We start from the raw sequence: 24307 nt of genomic DNA on the forward strand, positions 1-24307 counted from the left end.
GATGGAATGAGAGAATGAGACAAGAAATGAGAAGTTCTCCACAAAGCTCCAAAGAAACCTGTTAGAAAACCTGCAGCATGACAATATTCAAAAAAGATGGACTCCCCTTTGAGGGGGAAAGCTCTCTCCCTTTTAAAGATATATGGACGGTAGAGATCAAGATGAAGATGGTGGATGATCAACGGTGGAATTCGAAAATAGGAGTGATCCATGTGCACACACAAGTCAACCAATAGAATATAAGTTGACTTGTCACATAAGACAAAAGTCTCACAAGCCTTTTCTTTTAATTGTAAAAATAGAAAAAAGACTTTATGTGTGCACTTTAAGTGGGTTAGAAGAATGGGGTCTTTTATTTAATTAAAAGGGGACATGTTCTTTTAATCAAATAATGAATTTAGGATAGCATAGTCAAACTATAGGTTATAATCAAATAAATTGATTATTAGCAATTTGGTCTAGGTAAATGATTAAATTAAATTAGCCAAAATGCTGAGAAGGGGGCTAATAGTCTAGATGACCATTTCTAGGTGATTACATTTGCCCCTCTTTGACTAATGCGTGATCGATCTGGGAACACATTATGTCAAAGAAAATAGAAAGCCAAGTAGGCGGTGATAGATATAGACGTCTGATTCCAAAGAATGAAATGCAGAAATAGATAGCAAGTGCTAAATGCACAGCCTGAGAGCGGTAGTACTGAACATTAGGAAGATGATGTTAGGATCCAAAAAGAATTTTAACACCTAGCAAAGTGAATAGACCGAGAGCAAGTGATAAGGTCAAACAAATGCTCCTAAGAAATAGATAGCTATAACAATTAGCAATAGAGTATTTCTGCCCCCTCGAGATCGAAATTGAAATGAGGTAAGGGGATGCAGAAACTGGCTAGACATGAGAAAATTAGAATAGAGCAATGTCCAAGATGACAGATAAATGATTAGAACCCAAGAATGACTATAAAAAATTGATAAAATGCCCCAGTTTGACTAGAGTTGACTTTGAAGGATATAGCATAAAATTAGGTCAAATCTAGTAGAGATGATTTAGATGTGAAAAGGTGAATAGAAGGAGATATGAAGTATAGAAATGATGAAGACATGAAGAAATGAAGATGCCCCAGCGATGATTCAAAGATTAGACCTCAAATGGTCAGCTAACTGCTCAGAAGAAGGTAAAATTTTAAAATGACAATTTTGACCATCAAGATGAACTCGAATTTGGATTTTGATCCCGAAAATGAATCTAGGACATTGAAATTATTTAAGAGGTCAAAACTTTATATAATGTGATGATAAGATAGAAAAGAGATGAAGTGAAAGATTAAGAAGGTGAAAAGACATGAACAAGAAGAAAGTAAAGAAATATATGAAAGGAGTTAGCTGATATGTCCACAAAAAGATGAAGAGAGAGCTCTCCCCATATGCAAGAATGCAAGACTAAGCTAGAAAATGAACCTAAAATGCAAGCTAATATGTAAAGTGGTTTACCAGCAAGAAGTGCATAACATTTAGACTCTTAATTTCATCATTGAGCATTTATTAGGGACATCATGAAATCATACAACCATCACTAGTATAACAATGAGGATATGAATATGATCGATATCAGATAGGTATGTGAAAATCCAATCTAAACATCAGAGACATGTAAGTCAAGATAACTACACGATTAGATTCCCTAAGTTTAATTTAGCAAGACTACACGTGTATCAAGGCATAAGCACCAGGATAAATCCTGAGTGTGGTCTTGCAAAACAGTCAAGGATGATACATTTGTAAGTCAACGTGTTGAATAGGACCAACATAAATGCTTACAACACTATAGACAAACAAAAGTATACCCACAAGCAGAAATCAAGAAAATATGTCCCATGCCCCCAGTCTTCTAGTCAATGTCATTCTCGAAAGACTATTAGGGAGGGAACACATGGCAAAGAAATCATCATAGACAGCACACAAAGTAGATAAAGATCAACATAGCTCAGTCATTTAAGTGTTAAAGTGCGTGTGTGTAAGTCACTTGGCCATTTCTTCAAGACTTGATTCTGATAGTGAGAAATATCGCGACAACAGAGACCGTAGGTAAACTATCTGAAAAGTGCTGAAAAACACTTGATGTCAAGGTGGGGGAAGTGTTGAGAAACACTATTTTGTGAGTTGTCCAAGAAACCCTAATGCACAAGAATACCTCAATAGGATAAGCAGTTGTGCCCCCAAGACGAGGACAAGAAAAAATTCCAAGCTAGGAAATGTGTAGCAAAATAGTTGATTGAGACTGATAGACAGAGGTGCAAGGGTCTCAAGTAGCACCTATTTCCAGATTTTCACCACTTGACAGATTTTTTCAGGACTTTTTTCAATTTTTTGTATTTTTTGTATTTTTGATTTTTTTGGTGATACATCAAAGTGCCTATTGCTAGGTTTTCACTAAGAAGATCTTTTTTTCAGGACATTTTATGATTTTTAGGATTTCTTTTAGGATCATATATGATTTTTTTTGGAATTTTTTTGAAGGTTTTAGATATCACTAGTTCTCAAGCAAGATCACATCATTTTCTCCCAATGTCTAGCAAGGTATAGGACATGATGGAGAAACAAGCCGATGGATAAGCAAAGATGCATAAGAAAGGAATGTGAAGCAAGTGAAAGTGATCCTCAAGGATTGACTCCTCAAGAGTACCCAAGCTAGGGAAAGAGGTGAAATAGTCATATGAAGCATATTTTGGATAAGCAATGGAAGTAATGATAAAGATAGCATGTAGGATAAGCAATGAAGCCAACAAGTGAGATAGCATGAAGCATGTAGTCCAAAAGAGTAGACATGTCAAGAGACCTATGAGAACCATGTTTCATTTATTATGATCAAGATCAAGGGGTCAACTAGATAGGATAGCAATGGGATAGAGCAATAAGAATAAAGCTCAAGATAGAGGCTATGAGTGAATGGGAGAGCACACTAGAAAATCTGGTGGATAAAATAGCCAATATGCAAAGATAACTCAACATTGTCAAGATCAAAGAGAGAAGAGGGGATAGATGGATGATGGAAGAATTACGCATGATGCCTGTTTGCCAAGTTTTCATCATGGTACTTATCCAAGGTACCACAAGAAGTAGTTTTCACCATAGGATGCATTTATTTCTCTTTACTTTTGCTACCAAGGTGCCACAAGAAGTGGTTTTCACCAAGGCACATTTTCAATTTTTTTCATTTTTTCATTTTTTTCATTTTTTTTTTGAATTTTTAGAAAGAGCACAAGCTTTTTGAATGTAGATAATGCTCCTATAGAAAAGATAAGTCATGATAAACCAAGACCATAGAAAGGTATGCTCAAAGATGTTGATAGGGTGATGAAAGAGAAATGGTAGTAGGAAGAGTATATGGAGGATAATAGTTCATGTATAGAAAGTTAGTGTAAGCTTTAGAGGATTTCATGAGGGTAGTTGAAATATCGTACAAAATCAACATTGACACACACCTTGAAGGGTATTAGAATGATGGAGGAATCATGGATGAAGTAGCTTGAGGTTTAGATGTATGAGGTGGTAGAAGAGATTTGGAAAAAAGTGGAGTGGAAGGCTTTTGAATAATTTTAGGAAGATTTTTGGAAGAAGATGGAATGGAAGCCTTTGGAAGCTTGAATGTCAACTTTGAATATTTTCAATATTCAAGTCTTTTAAAAGAGACTTGGGAATCCACATAGCTTTAGATTTTCCTCGTTCTTTGGGTGCTTGAGAGTGCCTTTGTATAATGATGGATTTAGGAACCCATATTTTCTTTGGTTTAGCTCTTTGAATAGTGGACCTTTGCGGTCTCTTTTGCGCATTCTCCTTCTTAGCATTCACATGTCGATTAGATGGGACATAGTGATCTTCATTTTTCAATGGATTCTTATGTTTATTCTCACTTCCAAAGGACTTGGGATTTGTGGATGAATAAGGCTGATATGACTGATTTAGATGTATAGATGGGTGAAAAGTCATCAAGGATGAGTGTCTTTGTTGATCTTGAGGTATTATAGGAGAGCTAGGGAATGAGCTAGGAGTGAATGTAGGAGATGGAGGAACATAAGGCCCCAATATGGATGGAAGGTTTGAATGTTGTAGCTTAGATGGATAAGGACCAAGGATAGATTTAGAAGATGCAAAGGGATAGTGGGAAGGGATATCAACATCTTTAGATTGAGCAACATGGTCAAAGCCATCAATAGACTCATGAGTAGCTTTGATAAGAACAACATTTTTAATAGGAGCACTTGAAGCTTGAGCACAATTTTGAAGTGGATATGGAGAAGTAGAACATGAGGGGACACTTTGATCTTGACAAGTAGCTTTGGATAGCATATGAAGAGAACTTGTCTCATAATTTTCAGTAAGCTCAAGGGAGATAATGGAAGTGCTATCTTCATCATACTTAAGAGGTGGACAAGATATAGGATATGGAGGGGAAAAATCTTGAAAGAGATGAACGGGCGCTTGATCTTGATCTTTCTTGACATTTATAACTTTTTTCTTTTTGAGAGCCCTCTTGACATGGAGCCACTTCCAAGGACAAGGGAGAATGAAGAGTGAATGGAGTAGTGCTTGGATTAGGCATAGTAGTGCATGAAGGTTGAGGATGTTTAGGATTAGTAGCATGGAAAAGGTTTGCAACCAAGTGAAGGTTAGCTTGAGTTTCTTTTAGAGGTAGCCCTTGAGGATACACGTAGTCAATGTGGAAAGCATTAGGTTCCTTTTTTGATGGAGGCATGTTGGAAAGCTTTGAAGTGTTGGGAGATGCACGAGTGTTGGAAGAAGTGGAAGATGTAATAGAGCTGCTACTAGACATAGGTTCATTAATGTAATCTTGCTCAAGAAAAGTATCCTCATCGCATGAATCATTAGAGGTATCAATAATTCCATTATCAATAAGATCTTGGATTTTATGTTTTAGCTCAATGCAATCTGAAGTACTATGCTCATTATGTTGATGATAAGCACAATAGATATCCAAGAATGGGTTTCCATATGAGCTAGACTTAGGTAACCTGATGAGCTTGGTGCTAAGAAGTGTTTGCAAAGTGTCATCATAAGAATCTTCCAAGGGAGCAAAAGTTCTATCAAAATTATGTCTAGAGTCCTTTTTTTGTTTCTCAAGTGAATGGTATGCATCCATGTCTTCATCATTGTCTTAGTCAAAGATAGGTCTATCATGAAATTTTGGAATAGGCTCAAAGTAGGTATCACTTGCTTGTCCTCTAAAGAGGTCTTTAGATCTAGAAGATGAAGGCATTTGATGTCTTGAAGTAGAGCATGTAGACAAACCTCAAAGAAGGTGACTCACATGCATGTAAAGACCTTAAGTAAGATTCATGTAATGATGCAATCTTCTCCTCTAACCTTTTCTCAAGTTTAGACTTCATTTCTGTCATGCGCTTAGAGAGATGAAGGTAAGAAAGATCATTTGTCTCTTCTAGTTCTTTGTATTGTACATATAGATCTTGAAACTCTTTAGTGACATGGAGGATATCATGATCATCTAGATTTGGTTGAAGTTTGGTAGCACAAGGTTTAGATCCCATAGTTTTAGATGCAAAGCCAAGCATAAAAGAGCCTAGAAGATAACTTGATGTTGAAACTATAGGAGGTAGAGTGTTTACTTGTCAAGATAGTAGAGAGAGATTAAAGTGACTTGTCAAACAATATTTCCAAGAAACTTACGACATGAATGACTCAAGTCAATAGCTAGGCAAGATGCCCAAATAGCCAAATAGATAGAGCAAGCAAGGTGACAAGTGAACAACTCTCCAACCCAAGCATGTAGTCAAGAAATCAAGGCAACCATTTCAGCAAAAAGATAACTAGCAAGTTGTCATAGACCATGAAGATAGAAAGACCAAGAGCACTAAGACCAAAGAGCCACTTTAAGCATGTTCAAAAACTAGAGACAGAAAATAAAAAATCAAATGATGAGACTCCCCTTAGCAAGCAACACAAGAAAATGTTTGCATTTGATGTTTTGACTTGGTTGACAAAGTTTGACAATAGTTGATAGCATAGCAAGTTTGATGTTCAAAAATAATTTCTTTCCAAGCAAGATAGTGACACATGGAGTAGTCTTCAAACAATCAAGCAAGGGACAAAGCAACCTTGCATGATACAAGCATATGTGAGGTCTTAAAAGAAATCCCTAGAATTATCGTCATGTGTATGTTCAAAAGATTTTCACAGGTCTAGCACATTCAAGAACACATCAAGCAATATCTACTTAGAAGTCATGGTTCATTACTCAACAACTTGGCCCACGCTTGATGCTCCTTCGCCTCACACCAAGTGGTTGCCCACAAGAGATATTGGCTTTGTCATGGAAATGCCATAAGCATAACCAAGGGAACACATATGGTGAGTGTAAATCTTGGGGTGATCCGGGTAGTCCACTAGGATCAATCCTTGCACCAAGAAGTTGAGCGGCTAAAAAAGGTAGTTACTAACTTAAGGTGTTTAGATAGGGCTTTCGTTCATAGTGTTCCTCTTGCTCCCAATTACGAGAAACCTCACCTTGCGATGAGTAACCGATCTCGTGACCACAAGAGTACCTTAAGCATTCTTGCCTAGTGATCTCCCTATGGTCAAAATTCCATAAGTGATCACACTAGGTGAAGACAAACACTATGTCTACCAAGGTTTTGTATCCTTGATAGCCTTGAGTTTATAGTGGGTTGGAAGAGCCAGGTAATCTGCTTGTCCCCACTTGGGTAGTTCCTCTCAAGTTGTCCGAGAGCAGGCCCTCTAAAGGATTCTAACTATACAAAGAGTGGATCAACTTTCAAAAGTCAAGATTTCTGATTCACCAAAAGGGTGAAGAGCATACTCTCCTATTCCAATCATTTTCTCCCAAACACACTAGGAAAATTCAGTTACCCCTTGCTTTTGAAACCAAATGGCAAGTCAAGATTTCTGATTCACCACAAAGGTGAAGAGCATACTCTACTATTACCAAAAGACTCCAATCACAAGTTTTATGTGCCTATGAAAAATGAACAATTAGTCAATGCCACACATGAAAACACAAAAGCAAGAAATTTTGGGTTTTTATGCTTTGGGAAGCCCTACAAACAATGTTAGTAGCCCTTGCGCATTTGAAGCTTTGACATGCGTTCTTTTTATGCAATGTTTCAATTTTTTTCATAAGGATGGCAACCTGTAATCACAACTTGTTAGCACCAAAAGTTAGTGTGAAATAACATAAAAATCTGCCATAAAAAGTGGTTAGTTGCCTCAAAAATCCAATTTATCTTCCAACCAAGTGCATGCAAAGAAAGTGCAAGTTAATCACAAATGCTCTCATTTTTACTCTTTGATTTTGACCTAGTCAACAAGATTGGACTTGTTTGCTATGATTTCTGATCCAAAAATAGAAATGAAAAGAAAAGACCCCTACTAAAAATCAGAGAGCTTTCCAAAAATGTAAGAAATTTAAAAAAATCTCTTGATTTGCTCCCTAGAGACCGATTTTGTCAAAATAGACCAAATTTACCAAATCGAGTTTTTGATCTTTAATACGACCTCAAAATTTAAAACACAAAGAAAGAACCCCCATTAGAATTCAAAAACCTTTCTGAAAATGTAAGTTTTTCCGAAAAATGCGCTGATTTGCGATCAGAAACGGCTTTTTATGAAAAATAAAGAAAAAATCATAACTCCCGCAAATCATGTCAAAATTCTCTGAAAATCAAACTGAGACATTTTGAACACATACTTAACCTACAAAAAAAAATTCAGAACCAAAATCCAAATGGTTTAAAAGATATGATCAAATCTTTAAACCAACTAGATTTTTGGCCTTCAAACTAATCTACTTATGGTTTGGCCTTAAAATCCAAGTGATAATTCTACAAAAGCACTTGATTAGATCCAATATGCTGCTGTAAAAAAACCAGAGATGAAAAATAAAAGCAAATGGAGCTAAAAACTTAATTCAAGCCCCACGGTGGGCGCCAAAAATGTACACTAGAAATGTGTCACATTCTAAACCCTTCTATCCAAACGATTCCATGAGTTGGAATGCTTAGATGCCGGCTTAGAGCTCCCTATCCACGGAGTGCAAAAAGCTAGTATTCAAGCATGAAGGCTCTCAGCCAAGCTTTAAAAATACACTTCTTGCTAGTAAACCATGCAATGGGAGGTTCTTTGAGACAAGAGCAAGAGTGCCAATATCTTCAAGGAATCCCTCAAGAATGCAATGTAAGTATGGAAACTAAGCTAAGATGATAATGCAAAATGCAGCTATGCTAAGCATGAATGAGAGTATTACAAAACCAAATATTAAGCTATGTGAGATTATTGCAAGAAATCAAAGCTAAACTAACATGCAACTATGCTAAGAACGCCATATGATCTTATGCTAATATGATGGAATGAGAGAATGAGACAAGAAATGAGAAGTTCTCCACAAAGCTCCAAAGAAACCTATTAGAAAACCTGCAGCATGACAATATTCAAAAAAGATGGACTCCCCTTTGAGGGGGAAAGCTCTCTCCCTTTTAAAGATATATGGACGGTAGAGATCAAGATGAAGATGGTGGATGATCAACGGTGGAATTCGAAAATAGGAGTAATCCATGTGCACACACAAGTCAACCAATAGAATATAAGTTGACTTGTCACATAAGACAAAAGTCTCACAAGCCTTTTCTTTTAATTGTAAAAATAGAAAAAGGACTTTATGTGTGCACTTTAAGTGGGTTAGAAGAATGAGGTCTTTTATTTAATTAAAAGGGGACATGTTCTTTTAATCAAATAATGAATTTAGGATAGCATAGTCAAACTATAGGTTATAATCAAATAAATTGATTATTAGCAATTTGGTCTAGGTAAATGATTAAATTAAATTAGCCAAAACGCTGAAAAGGGGGCTAATAGTCTAGATGACCATTTTTAGGTGATTACAGTGGTAAGACAATTACATTGAGGAACTCCATAACATAATAGCCTCTTCTGATTATAAGAGCCTGATTAGTTAAAGTCATTTATAAATAAATAGACACACACATATATATTCTTATCAATAATATGAGACATAAAACAATGTTCATATAAATCATGAATACAAATACTCAATGTAATGAGTATATCACTTCGACAAATGCTATACTTCAACAAGTTTGGGGACGCCAACGGGACAGCGAGGGGGCACTGACAAGGGGCAGGTGGGGTTGTATATAGTAGATACTATACATATGGTACAAAATGCTAGTTATCAAAAGATGTATTGCAATATAAGGCATAAAGATGTAAAAGAGTATATAATTGAACATTGTACTGAATTGGAATATCGAACATTGAACATAAATAGTCAAATCAGCAAATAGTCAACACTAGGACATCTCCCCATCCTCGGCAAAGGTGGCGCTCAGGATGGGGGGATGGAGTCTCCAAGTCCCTGGTGCGTCCCCCGTCTCCAAAATGTGGGGCAAAAAGTGGGGGGACACATCGCGTGTTACTATGGGTGATACACGCACGCACACACGCACATATGTATATATTAACTTGTTTCTCTACATCCAATTCAGTTTATTTCCAAGAGTTCGATGTCAACAAAGTATTTTATAACTGGATCGCAGATACTAAATTTGCAGAAATATGTTCTTTAAACAATTGAAAGTATACTGCACTATTTATGTTAAAACATTTCTCTCTCAGAACAGAATTGAATTGGAGAAATGAACAAATGTTCTGATGAGTTTGAAGTAGTTACTCATATATACAGTCATCTGCAGTATAAGAGGAAGTGAATTGAAAATTTGAAGTATATTGATCATTGCAGGTTATAGGTTATGCATATTGAATTCTGACTGAAAACTTGTTGAATTTGACAATCCCTTCATTGTATCAAAACTTTAAATAGCTTGAAGACTTAAGTGGGTTAAAGCCCTGAATGTTGTAGAGTCGGTGCTCATGTTAAGGTGTTGAGTTTAAGTTCAGATTGTATGGTTGATATTTCTGTTGCAAAAGAGTTGATGCTCTTAACCAAGGGGGGTTGCTGCTCCATATGGTTGAAGCCCTTAAAGTTGTAATCAGATAAAAGATTCATGAGGCTGGATTAGGATGGTAGATCCTAACAGCATTTCTCACCATGGTTTTTCCCTGTTGGGTTTCCATGTCATTTCTGTGTTGTGTCTTTGGTATCATGGTGCTTCTTTTGTATTCTTCGCTTGATGTCTTAATTTGACAATACTGTTTCAAGTAATTGTATAAGGTTGGAAATTGCATTAAAAACAAAGTTTTGATTACTACTAATTCACCCCCTCCCCCTCCTAGTAAACCTGTGTTCTTCAATAACATCATCAAATAGAAGCTAATTTATCACATACATAAACATACATCCATCACATAAGTAAAAACGTAAATTGCAGCTTAAGGAAATAGAAAACATAGATATGCAGAATTATTAATATTGTCAAATGTATATAAAATCCATGAAATCCATGACACCAAATGTTCCCAAACAGATGTGTAAACAAAAACAAATCTATGGCTCAAGCTCTAGATCAACCTCGGCCTCAAAGTAGTCTGTCTTCCTCCTACAAAGGCTCTCACTTTTCCTCTCTTCTTCTTATAACAAGCAATTAGATCACCTTTTAGCGCAAAATAGAAAAGATATGTAAAAAAAAGAAGGCAACAATTTTTTAATTTTTTTTGGTGTTTTTTACAAAAATAGCTCATTGTTGCTGCCGGCCAAGTCATAGACCACAGACTTGATGAGCCATGGAATTACTCTCTGAATCATGGCAATTCACGCAGGTCATGGCTATGACCTGTCGATTCATAACGATGAGTCATGAAAACTTGTCTAGCAGTACAACGCTTGTTGATCCACACTACTTGGACAACTTGCCATGAGTTTTGGAACATTGCCAATATGTTTAATCTCAGTTTACCTTTCCTATTTATCATGGAACAATGGTTCAAATTATGAGAGGAATAATATGATGTCACGTGCTTATTTTGAATTATGAAATTCATCTATGTCATTTATATTATGTTTGAGATGGTGATTAGGAACTACCTTTCTTTAACCGAGTGGTCGCAGGGATTGAACATCCTCCAAAGAAAGGGTGGAAAGTATCAAAGAAAAACGGGGATGCAAACATGCTCATGATCTTAAGCTATCTAAGTCTCGGAACTGGTAAGTATTAGCTAGGTTGATGCAAGCATAGGATATATAGGTTGGACTAGGTTTCAAATTTGGCTTTACCTTGTCAGTTAGCCAAGTTGATAGTGACCTGTTTTTGCTTCAGATCTTATGTCTTAGATGTAGACTTTGCTTGATCTATTTTCCTTATTGTGGTTTAAGATGATAACTTTCAGAATGTATACTCTTATTTGTGTGTGTGTGTGAGATTTGATCATATACATTATAAGCATATGAGTTAATTTCATTATTTTAAAACATTATATTTAATTGTTCTAATGGAAACAAAATTCCATTTTGGGAAGTGTTAAAGTAATGCAAGTAAATCTTTGAGCCACATCATGATATTTTGACACATTAAAGGAAATCTAAATAGCTAAAGTAATTTCTTATTTTGGATATGGAAATCAAATTCCATAAGGTAATCTTATGAGGCGTATATGAATATAAATCTCCTAAACCATGATATGGAGTATGTGAAGGTATATAATAGAAAATTCAACCAAATGAATGATGAATGTCATCTTCCTTGGAAATTCTGAAGCAAAATTGAAGATTGCAAATATCTAAGGCCACAACATGGTAGAGTGGTGTGGAGCGCACCACCTCCTATTCTTAGTAAACTCACAGCTACATGTAAGGAAATGAGAACCGAATGAATTGGATGCAATTTCAGCAGCTGCCTCATATTTTTTGGGTTATCACAGCCTATTTGAAATGAAATGGAACTCAAAACCAAAGGTGGGAAAGGAACTGCAAAATCATTCGGATGAAATGCAATAAGTCCACGAGAAAAAAGTTGCATGCATCAGAAAAGTTGAAAATGAATGATAACATTCATTACTAAGACATGCACACAAGGGAAAGAGGGACTGATATACCAGAAAAACAAAAAGAAAGGAGGACTCGTGGTGACAGAAAAGAGACATCAAGCACAGGTGTAGAGATGGGACTGTTGCTAGAAGTAATATAGTAAGGGATGCTGCAAAGAGAGGCCATTCAAGGCTGAACATAAACCTCAAATTCAGAAAGAAAAAAATCACAAGCATGTGAATTGTTGACATTGCAGTCTCAATTCTTCCTATTTTTCCGTATGCCAGCTAGTTCCTGTAAGGTTGTGTGCTGGTAGATATTGTCACTAGGAGAAATTTACAAAAACTAGAGAAGTAATGCTAAGTTAACTGCAATAAGAAACCGTAGAAGAGAGGTGTTGTCCTTTATCTTATAAATCAAGAATGAAGCAGGAGGGTGTTGTATCAGGTCAACATTACCAATAAATAGTTCTGAATACTTGCAAGAATCATTCTTGATTGTCAAAGATACTGACAAACTTTTAGTGAAGGTTTGGAAAACACTTACATTCCAAAAGAAAAGTTTAGATTCAACTATAAACTAAACTCATTGTAAGGATTAATAAGTTTATAGCAGCAAAAAGGATAACATTCCAGGCTGTCAATGGAACATAGGAACAACTTTAAGTTTTCTATCCACTTGTAGGGTCATGTTCATAAGAATGAACCGCTACTTCAGTTCTGTTCTGAAAATTCAAGAATTTGTTTGCTGTAAGGTGAGAGCAGAATTGTTCTCACCTATAAACTTGACTAAATCATTACTACAATCTATGGACTCAGTCACTGAGTGAACTCGTAATCATGGGTGGATAATTAATTGCACAACTATTGCTCATTATATACTTGTATTTGACTAGTGAAAATATTTGGAGTGTAGAGAATTGTGGCAAGGCAGCACTTACCGGCAACTGCAAGCATGAAAATGCAGAGATAGCAGCACTTCCATGAGAGCATGAAGTGCAAGAGTGGCTATTAACACTATGCAACCCATTTAGTGTTACCATTCAAGAATAAGACTATGATTGAAGTCTAATCCCATGTTAATTAGTTTGTTAACAACCAAAACCAATAGACAAATAATGTTGGTTACAATGGACAACTATGATATGAAATACTGTGGAAGTGGTATGGTTTTAAGCTTATATTCCTAAAAGTCTCATTGTAAGAGTTGTAAACCATAGTCCTTGTTCATGTGATAGCCCAGAATGAAGGATCAATGTTACTGGTATATAAATTAAGTGAATGTTTATGAACCTCATTTCTGTTTTGTACATCAAGAGTGAATGATCAGTACTAGATAAGTCAAGTCTTATGTGAATGGAATTGGATACTAGAATTTCAATTGAGAAGTGGAACCAAGTTGATTAGGACGAAGAACTAGAATACACATTTTGTATGTGTGTGCATCTTAAAACATTGGCCAAGGTATGCTAAGCTATGTTAATATTAATCAGTTCATATTGTTCCAGATACATTCCTAGTCAGCGGTCACACTAGTTAGAAGTAGCTATAGGATATGACCGACTAGAGTTATGTAGGATCGTACACCAGATTCAGATGGATCATACTTTGAGTAGGAAGTGTGCAAGGTGGATCAATAGTAGATTTGTGGTTGGGAGGTAAAAATGCCCCAGCAATGGCTTCAGTTTTTAGCCAAATTTTATTCTTGCCAAGGAATTAGCTTGTTACAAATTTAGGCCTAAGAGGTTCTATCTCAAAAATTCCTGATCCGTTCTACAAAATATAATCTCACCTTCAAATTGCAAAAATCTAGTCTACTTTTCCCACAATTTCATGCCAGTCTGATATTAATTATTCTACAATATTGAAAAAAATACTCCACTGATTGCATCTTGAACACCTAAATAAGACCTAAATCAATCAAAAATAGAAACACCAGAAATATTGATACATGAACAATACCTAATAAAAGCAGAGATAGGATGTGCTTTTACACAGACTAAGAAGTGTTTTCTAGAAGAAAAAAATGTAAAACCCTAACTTAAAAGTATACACATGAATTTTATGGCAATTCCTTTTCAGAGTTTTCTATATTCTCTACAATTCAAATTCTCATGACAAAATCCATCGAAACTTGATACTTAGCTTTCTCTTGAGTTAGTCATATCCTCAGTGACAAACTCCAAACTGCAAATTGGATGTGGTCAAGCTAAGTCCTATTAGGGTAGAGCTAACATGTCAGCTCAACTTTGACAAAACAAAAATCCCATACAGTGAGTAGTTTAAAAGTCTTTATCAGTGTACCCAGAAACATGTTTCCACACTAAATGCACCTGTTTTGGAAAAGGAAACAGTTTTAGAGAAGGGGGTCCGCTGGAAATGTTTACAAGCCATTCGTGATGAAACAAAATTTTCAGAAACCGTACCAGAAACTTAAAAACAGTCGATGGATGTTTTGTAAACCATTGACTGTTCCCCATCTGACAGCTGTTTCAAGCAGATGTAGCTTTATTTCATGATATTTTTTATAGATATTTGCAAAAAAATTAAAATAACCTAACATGGGCCCCACAACTCAACACAACCCTGAGCATGAGTAAATATGTTGATACTCTGCTCTAAGGTCAGTAAATATTTCTGTTGGTTGCATCTAACTTTAGCAGATTTTAATGGTATTTAGTCTAAAACAGATTTCTGAAAATTCTCTGCTATTACTGGAATGTAAAGAATGTAAAGAAAATACTCAGTTTAGTTCTATTATGTGAATCAGCTCTTATCATGGATATTTAGTGAATTGTCAATATACTTTCCTATATATCATTACCATTAAACTTGAATCAACAGTATATGCTATCATATGTACAATCTGCATACTCAAAACAACTTTCAAAACTGCAAGATGAAACAATTGGCAAAATTTCCATCAGCTGAGTGCAATGGAAATTATTATGAATGCATGAAATTGAAATCCGAACTCTCATTTGATTCATTTGATTCATTTGATGCTATGTTTTATAATGATCAATTATCAATTATTTTAGATTTATAAATGTTATTATGTGGTAATGATGAATGTAACAATGTTATATAATTCTGAATTCATGTAAATATTTGAAATTTCAGATTTCCGCCCCCCTCCCCTCCCAAGTCCCAGAAACTCGGGGGAACATAGGTCTTTATACAGTAAACTTCTCCTTTATTAATCCCTTGTTTGTGGATCTGTCATTTAGTTGTATAAACACATGGCAATATGCAAAGAACAGAAGGGATGCTACTTTTGGTGGATAGTCACTAGACAAAAACTATTGCCCCTATATTGGAGTTTCTGAGTGACTGAATTTCTCAGAGTTGCACCTACCATAAGGCAGTCCAAGAGAAATTAAGATAACTGTCATATCCCATTAGGCACAGTGCACAGGAAAGCAGCCATACTCTGCTGATTTATTTTCTTGCAAATAGCAGTTCAAAAGCATTCATAATTCCCCATCTTGTTAAGATTGTAGCTTCAGTCGGATTGGTTCGATCTGAGATACATTATTGCTATTGGTAGATCATCATTTCCTATACTTATCCATGTTAAATAATATTATTGTATATAATAGTATATAATATATATTATATTATATTATATATATATATATATATATATATATATATATATATTGTTATACATATTATTATTATTTATGTTAATATAACATTATTAAACAATGATTACACCATAGAGACATGTCTCTTCATGAGACATGTCTCCTCCTCTCATATTTATATGAGATCCAAATCTGCATTTGGAACACATCAATTACAATGGTCATGATAGTACATTTGCAGAAAACAATCCATGTTACTCAACATGGTATCAGAGCCAAACTGTAAACGTATGAAAACTAGAAAGCAACACATCTGGATGACACAATGAGTAATGGGCGAAATTACAAGACACCTAAGGATTGTCGTGGTCTAATGCCAAGAGAGTGACAAGATAACAGGAGGACTTAGCATATAACTTTCAACATTCTCACCTGCCATTCAGAAAATTGCACCTGGGGCAGATATCATAAACAATAAATTTCCTACACTGAAGAATCCATATCTTATATATATATATAACAAGAGACAGATTGGGAATTCGGATTCCAGTATTGATGATATTAAGAAATGCTGGCACAGCCAAAGGAAGATACAGTTACACATGGAGGAGAAATATAAATTATCCAATCATTATATTGTACTCAGCATCCATGCAAAGATATGTTGCCAACGCATTCATCTCAAGGATATAACTCCAATGTGACTGAAGTTGTTTCACACGATATCACAGGAAAACAAAAAGAGAATAGAAGCTTCACGCAAAGTTGAAATTGTATCTACAGCAAGCAATACAATGGAGAAATAACTCATGGAGGAAGTAAGGAATTTATTGCTAGAAAAACATAGGTTGCAATAGGCAATTGCAATGAGATTAGAGGACATATAGACAGTGATTGTAGGATATGGTAAGTAGTGAATAATATGTCGCAGAAGAAGTATGTTATAGATAGCATAGAGGGTAATGCTTCAATGACAAGATAATATACTTATCATGGAGGATAATATATATATTAGAAAACAATATACATATCATATAGTATATACCAAAGATGCTGGGGGATGACATTAAGAGTATGATGAATGCAGACAGAGAGATGGCTTAAGTACAGGTGGCATACAATCCACTTCTGGCATCGACAGTTTGGAATCAGACCATCTGAGATTCAGGGAGGGAAAAGATATTACAGTCAATATGGCGTATTTAATAATAAGATATTTGTAAGGAGTGCCACTAAGACCAGTAAAAACTATGGTGAAGGCCCGACGCATAAGCATCATGGATACCATAGTGAGAGAGAAGACCAAAAGGCATTTAGATGGAAGCAAAATTGATAATACTTATGTTTCTATTTTCAGTGATGACCAAGTTTTGATAGGGAAGTTATATGTCTATGAGAGTTATACAATTTGTGATTGCATCTTGAGAAAATCCTCAAACAAATACACAGCAATCTTAGTAACTTAAGTGATCAACAGTATGGGTGCAATCGTACTCTAAAAGTAATAATATCAAATGGATTATTGAAAAAATCAATTAAGACTAATGGTGTATGCCTGTAATGACATGAGATAAAATTGAGCGATGGAACTAGCATCTTGATAGAATTTACTCATGCCTGCATCGCTTACATGTAGCATTTCACATCAAATGACTTCTTTCGAGATCACAAAACCTTATCTCAGTGTCAGAGTATGCCTCAATATCATAATAGAAATGACATGGAATATAAGCTCAGAGATAAAGAACCAAAATATACGACTGAAATCCTATCTAAAATGGCACCTAATTTAAGGCTCCACTCGGACTCATGCCATCTCAAACGCCATTGCACCCTACTACCACAGTCCACCTGGATACCACATAAATAAGTTATAACTGGCTTGCAAGGCAAATTGGTGACGCTTGGTTATTAGATAACTTTACTAAGAAGAGATACAATTTCAAATAAAACGAGACACAAGTTCAACTATATATAATAAGAAAACCAGAGCATTATCGCAGACCGCAGATCGTATATCCTTAGAGCTAAACATAGATAAATATGAAGTGAATTGGAAGAGCATCACATTAATAGAAGACAGTGTCCCACCAAGCACAAAGTTCGAGCACCTATTTAGGTACGAATGTTCCACAATTACTAAGGAATGTAAAAATGTAGGGGAACATTCTAATTTATTACTTTATGAATGTTTTATTAAGGAAGATTATTTATTTATTTAAGGAAGATTATTTATAAGGAAGGCATGAATATTAATTTTTGTGAATGGTATCTATTTATATGCAAAGTAAATAAATAAACATGATGTACTAGGAAATGATGACATTTTAATTAAAAATGAGATTGAATAATTTGATGGTTGTGAGATCTATTATCAGAGTATGATAAGTAGCAAATTAAGTATTTTGTTATCTTATTTCCATTATTGAAAAATACAAAATAAAGAGTTGTGTTACTATCATTTACACTATTGTCAGTAATAAGCATGAGTTAAATTACTAACATTCTAATTAATGTTAACATTGTTATTTCTATACTAGCCATGTGCCTTAATCTTTTCCTCTAAGAATTTTATTGAGAATCAGAGGGAGTTTGACAGTCCATTAGAGGCAACCTTGGACAAAGAGGACAAGATGTTGATACTACGTAGACTTGAAGCTTTAGAAGGGAAGCATATTATCTTCTATTATTTTCACTCATGTTACTATGAAATCAAACAAGTACATTTGCATAAGAGAGTCATTCATGTACAAATACAACCTTTTCAAGCATGAATATACTCAAGATATTGTACCAACAATATCATTCACAATAATACTTTGATCATTGGGATCACCAAGTCATACATTGGGTATTCTAGAAAGCCAAGACTTTTGTGTAGACCTTGAATATAATGCAAAATTGTTTGACGGCATAAGAGTGGGAATATCACGTTGTAGGGGGTAAATATAATAAACAATGTTTCATTACCACTTGAAATCTTTAGAAAGGAAATGTGTAGATAGGAATAGATAAGTATTCTTATCTTTTGCATTTATCTACTCATTGCAGTCCCTCTCCTAGTTGTAATTCTATACGTGTTATAAGAGTTATTTGCCTTGATTTTTTATTTATTTTTTAGGGATGATCTTGCATGAAAAAGCAGTTTGGTACTTTACACATGCTACCAAATATTGTGCAATTTCAATCTTATGGTAGTAACTCGAAAGAAGTTTAGATCTAGAATTTATTAGTCATCTGATGATTTGGATAGTTAAAGTGAATATCTTTGATGATTGAGATTATGAGTATCCATTCATATCAAGAGAGAGTTCAATACTTCATCAAAGACAACCGTATACAAGGAGCTAAAAAAATTGATACTTAGACAAAGTCTAACATTCCTATGTATGACTACATGATTGTGATGGGCCTACTCATGTGTACATCACAAGGAAGTAATAACTTGTCCCCTGAAGGTTGAAAGATTAATATTAGATTCAAAGGGAATTCAACAGACATCCTTGGGGGAAGAGAGCCTTAAAGGGAGTAACAACAGGACCTAACTTCCCAAGATCATTGTTCAAAGGGAGATTTTTGAGGTGCAATCCTTTGTGGATGATATCTTCTCTATGAGGAGAAGTTCGACATGAAATTCCTTGTAATGCATTCTTCTTTGTCAGAGAGAATTGAGGTAAAAGCCTTTGTACCACCCTCTAACTTGGTTCATGGTGATCACTATTTTGCATATGATATGTAATGAATGGTGACGATCTTTCACTGACATATATAAACAAAAGGTAGCTGTTGTAAGATGACGACCTTATAAATGGTAGACCTTTTATCATGACAGACTTCATTAAGTTGTCACAAAGTGCTGAAAGTCATGATAACAAATGTATCATGACAAACTTCATTAAGTTGTTGTCCTAGAGTGCCAGAGATCATAATACTTGTCATGATAGAGTTCATGACATTGTGATTTTTGTTAATTTGATCGACTTAATTGACCCGAGGAGCCAGAAATCAAAGAACTTATTCTCTTGATAGACATCTCTTATTGATGTCAATGCATATATCAAAAGAATATAAGTATGATGTATATCATATGATTGATATTTCTTGTTGAATCATACTTCAGATTATATTGAAAGATAACATGTAAATTGACAAATATATTTTGATATCCTTAAATATCTCATTCCAAGAATATCATATTAAGACGATATCTCTTCATATATTTGAGAGCATAATGTGTTCTACAAATCCTCTCTAGCTAAGAGCGAGTGTTAAGGTTGTAGCTTCAATTGGATTGGTTCGATCTGAGATACATTATTGTTATTGGTAAATCATCATTTCCTATATATACTTATTGATGTTAAATAATATTATTGTATATAATAGTATATAATATATATACTATATTATAAATATATTATATATAATATATATATATTGTTATACATATTATTATTTATGTTAATATAACATTATTAAATGGTGATTACACAGACATGTCTCCTCCTCTCATATTTATATGAGATCAAAATCCGCATTTGGAACACATCAATTACAATGGCTGTGATAGTACATTTGCAAAAAACGATCCACGTTACTCAAGACATCTCATTTGCTAATCCCTCATTTCAGAATCAAAGGGATGCTCCTTCAAAAGATAAAATGTCCTATATGTTTTCTATGAAGGATGAGGCATACATGACAACTGCATGGATTAGCAAGGCTCTAAGCCTCTAGCTACTTGAGTGCCTTAAATTCCATAGACTATCAAATATGGTCAGCTACTGCTACTTTCTTCATTCCTGTTTAGAGCTATATAGTTTGAAACCAAATTTTTTGCACTACTCAATTTTGCATCATACTTCGAAGCTTATAATTGAACTTAATGGAGTACAATTCATGCTAGGATGGGTTATGAGTTGCAATGGCTCAATTGAAAGAAATGTGAGCATGATAAGCTGATTATATGTAACAAGTCATTGATTATAGGAAAACTTTACTCGAGCATGATATTCCCATCATCTATTTATCTTCTAATTGGCTTTGTTGTTTTTCCCGTATATGAAAGACAAATTTTCTTCATAGTGGTAGGCCAGTGCTTCATAATGTGGCTCTACTAGTATGACTCTTGTTATAAAGTTTGAGGCCTTAAACTCTAGCATACAGCCTTTCCCAGCTAGCATTTTCTCTTTGGCTAAGTCAAAATTTCATCCATTTACTCAAGCTGTCAATTCGAGCACCATGCTACTGTTTGGTCAAATTAATTCAATGTAACCCAAAGACTCACACCCCCTCCCAAACCTCGATGTACCCGTCCTAGAGACAATCCTGCACTGGGTACTTGAATACCCAAGCACCCCCACCGCCGCCATTCCGCAACCATGCCGTTGTTGGGATGGGTGCTTGAATTTCTATTTGAATTTTGATTTTTGAATGTTACTATTGGGTATGTAATACATTACTATGTTGAATGTCAATGGTTCTAGTTCATGTTGCAATTTTACTACGTTCAAGTATTTTAATTTGGGATGTTCTACTGAACTACTAAAACATCATTTCGTAACTAGCATTTCAAGTTTTATATGTATACTTTAGAACACCCCTTCCTACCCCATTCCCCCACTATCCCGAAAATGAGACCCATTTTCCCCGCGTCCCGAAAACTCGCCCTGACATCCCGCCATCACGAAGTACGTATGCTTGAATGTCGCCCCCCCCCCCCCCCCACAAAAAAAAAAGAGAATCCTAAACTTGCCTTTTGTACTAAATATTCTTCATAATTTTTTGGATGTCCTATTATCTGCCTAATGTATTTGAAGCAACACGAGATAGAGAGTCTACAATCATGTTAAATTTCCTGAGGCCCTACTGCAAATGTAATAGCATTGCCATTATTTTGGTACATGTTTTCCAAATGCAACATCCTCTTTAGATATATATTCAAATTAAATAAATAAATAGACATGTCCCTTCATGAGACATGTTTATTTGTTAATCAGATAATTAATAATATATTTAATCATATATATATATATATATATATATATATATATATATATATATATATATAGCTCAATTATATAATTATACATATGTTCATCTGACAGAAGCTATCAAACATTAACATTCCCTCTTAGCTAGGGAAGATGAAAAAAAAACAAATATTACACCATTAGTACAATTACAAATTTTAAGTATATATCATTTGATACCTCAAAAGTTTTCCACCATTTGATATTGCATTTGGTATCACAAGTATTGGCCTCCTAGAATATCAATGATATTTACCAAGTACTCAAAAGGTTTTGACATCACATTTGATATCAAGAGTATTGGCCTCCCAGAATATCAATGATATTCACCAATTACTCAAGTAAGGTGTGATATCACATTTGACATCACAAGTACTAGTCTCCAAGAATATCATACGATATTCACCAATTACTCAAAATAAAGTTTGATATCACATCTGATATCAAGAGTATTGACCTCCCAGAATATCAATGATATTCACCAAGTACTCTTTGAGTAATGGCCTCCCAGAATGTTGAGATGCAAAACATTCACCATATACTCAATTTGTAAGATCTCATAATACAAGTTATTGTAAGATCGTCACCTTACAGCAACTTCTCCAAATACGAGTGATGATCATTTGGAAGTCATCACTTCCTCATGACGTACACAGGGGTAGGCCCATTAAAATCACATAGTCATGAGGCATATTCATGAATCATTGTCCTCTTGATTGCTAGAATTTATTGATTATAGGAGAATCCACCACAACATGATTTACTCCCTCTTAATCAATATGATCGAGATTACCGAATGTTGACTGAATCATATCCTCTATCTACTCCCTCTCTTCCAAGGTTGTCTGAAATGTCAGCCTCCCTCTGGATCTCAATCTCCCTCTTTTTTCGCAAGAACATTCTCAAAGGAAAGATCAAAGTATATAGCTCATATAGAAATAAGAAAGAGACTACTATAATACCCAGGGATAATAATTCTACATAATAAGATCATTTCAATATAATATATTCTTTGGACAAATATGCATATATATTCAATCTTTCTATATATATTTTGATCTATATTTTCAACATATTATTTTCTTATCAATGCCACATAAAATAATTTAAGATAATCAATTTCGCCAACTTATATAGGAAATAAACAATTAATATTAATTCATAATATTACTATGAACTTCATTGTACCTACCTTTTCTTTTCTTTTCATTAGGACCCTCTAGTCCTCTTGGTAGTCATTTGCGATCATACACGGGAATGATGGGAATTTATATCATTAGACCCTATACTCCTTCTATGCATCATCCCATATAAATATTCCCATTTAATTAACTCAGTAACAATGGGTCCCTCATCTATGCATAGCATGTACGATCAACACAATTTGACATATCGTTAAAAATATCTGTTGCTTGTCTTCTTATTATTAAGAGAATCTCTAACATTCTATTGAACATATGTCTGCAAGCTAAATCACTCATTGGTTAAGATTCTTAGCACAAAGAGAAATTTTGTCAAGCAACTAGCATGTCGTCATTCATCCAAATAACACTCTTCTAAAATGCATGTTACATCTTTGTCATTTTGTATTTTATCTATACTTTCTTACTCATCAACATTCTCATTGTAAGTTACCACCCACCGACCCAATTGTTTCATTCTTCAATATTCTACTTGTTGTTCAAGCATTCTATCAAATAAGTATCATGCATTATCATGATACGCAATGCTTTCCCTAAACTACCTGCACATTTGAGCTTCACTTCTGATTACAAATTGTAGAAGATGAAAATGAATAACTTAAAAATATAAGTATCCTACCTTTGGTCAAACCAGCATTCCTTTCATATAACACATTGTTATGTGTTCGCACGGACATTCATGGCAGTGTTGTGAATCACTGAACAATGGTCTTCTACACGAAGATGATGTCTGATTACCACTTTCTCTCTCTCAAGTCATCATGGTTGGATTCTCAATAACAACAGCTTGCTTGTCTAGTTTTCTCTGGTGCACATTCTTCTTCAGCGTTCACTGTTTCATTCCTGATCAGCTCTATGTTGGGAACACACACCATTACAAATACAGAGTCTCCCTTGGACTTTTTTATTATGTTAAACATTTTACATGCAATGTCTTTAATGTCGTGGCATGGTCAAGCCGCTAGCCATTCTAGAGGCAGGCAATTTTGTAAAGGTGGCAGCATAATAGCCTTTGTGCACCCAATTCACATATCCCTCTTTTTCTAGCTTCACGCAGCTCTAATACCATGTTAGATTTCCTAAGGCCCTGCTGCAAATGCAACAGCATTGCCATTATTTTGGTATGTGTTTTCCAAATGCAACATCCTCTGTAGATATATATTCAGAATAAGTAAATAAATAGACATGTCCCTTCATGAGACATGTCTATTTGTTAATCAGATAATTAATAATATATTTAATCATATATATATATATATATATATATATATATATATTTCTCTCTCTCTCTCTTATATATATATATATATATAACATAATTATATAATTATACATATGTTCATCCGACAGAAGCTATCAAACATTAACAAATCACCCCTTTGGCAGATTTAAGTATACTCACATTACCTCCACATCAAGACAAATAATCATAGAGTCTAAGAGTAGAGGGACTAAGGGTTTTGCACTTTTAAAAAGATGAAAATGAAAAGTAACTTATT

General features: G+C 34.7%; 1 protein-coding gene across 1 annotated transcript in view; it reads right to left on the reverse strand.

The window, feature by feature from the left end:
- Positions 1-24307, reverse strand: part of LOC149562055 (uncharacterized) — a 142622-nt gene that overhangs the window by 90602 nt on the left and 27713 nt on the right. The window lies entirely within an intron of this gene.

The sequence above is a fragment of the Cupressus sempervirens genome, chromosome 4 (genome assembly GCF_028749045.1).
Source record: "Cupressus sempervirens isolate cs-2001-9-10 chromosome 4, ASM2874904v1, whole genome shotgun sequence".
Taxonomy (NCBI): domain Eukaryota; kingdom Viridiplantae; phylum Streptophyta; class Pinopsida; order Cupressales; family Cupressaceae; genus Cupressus; species Cupressus sempervirens.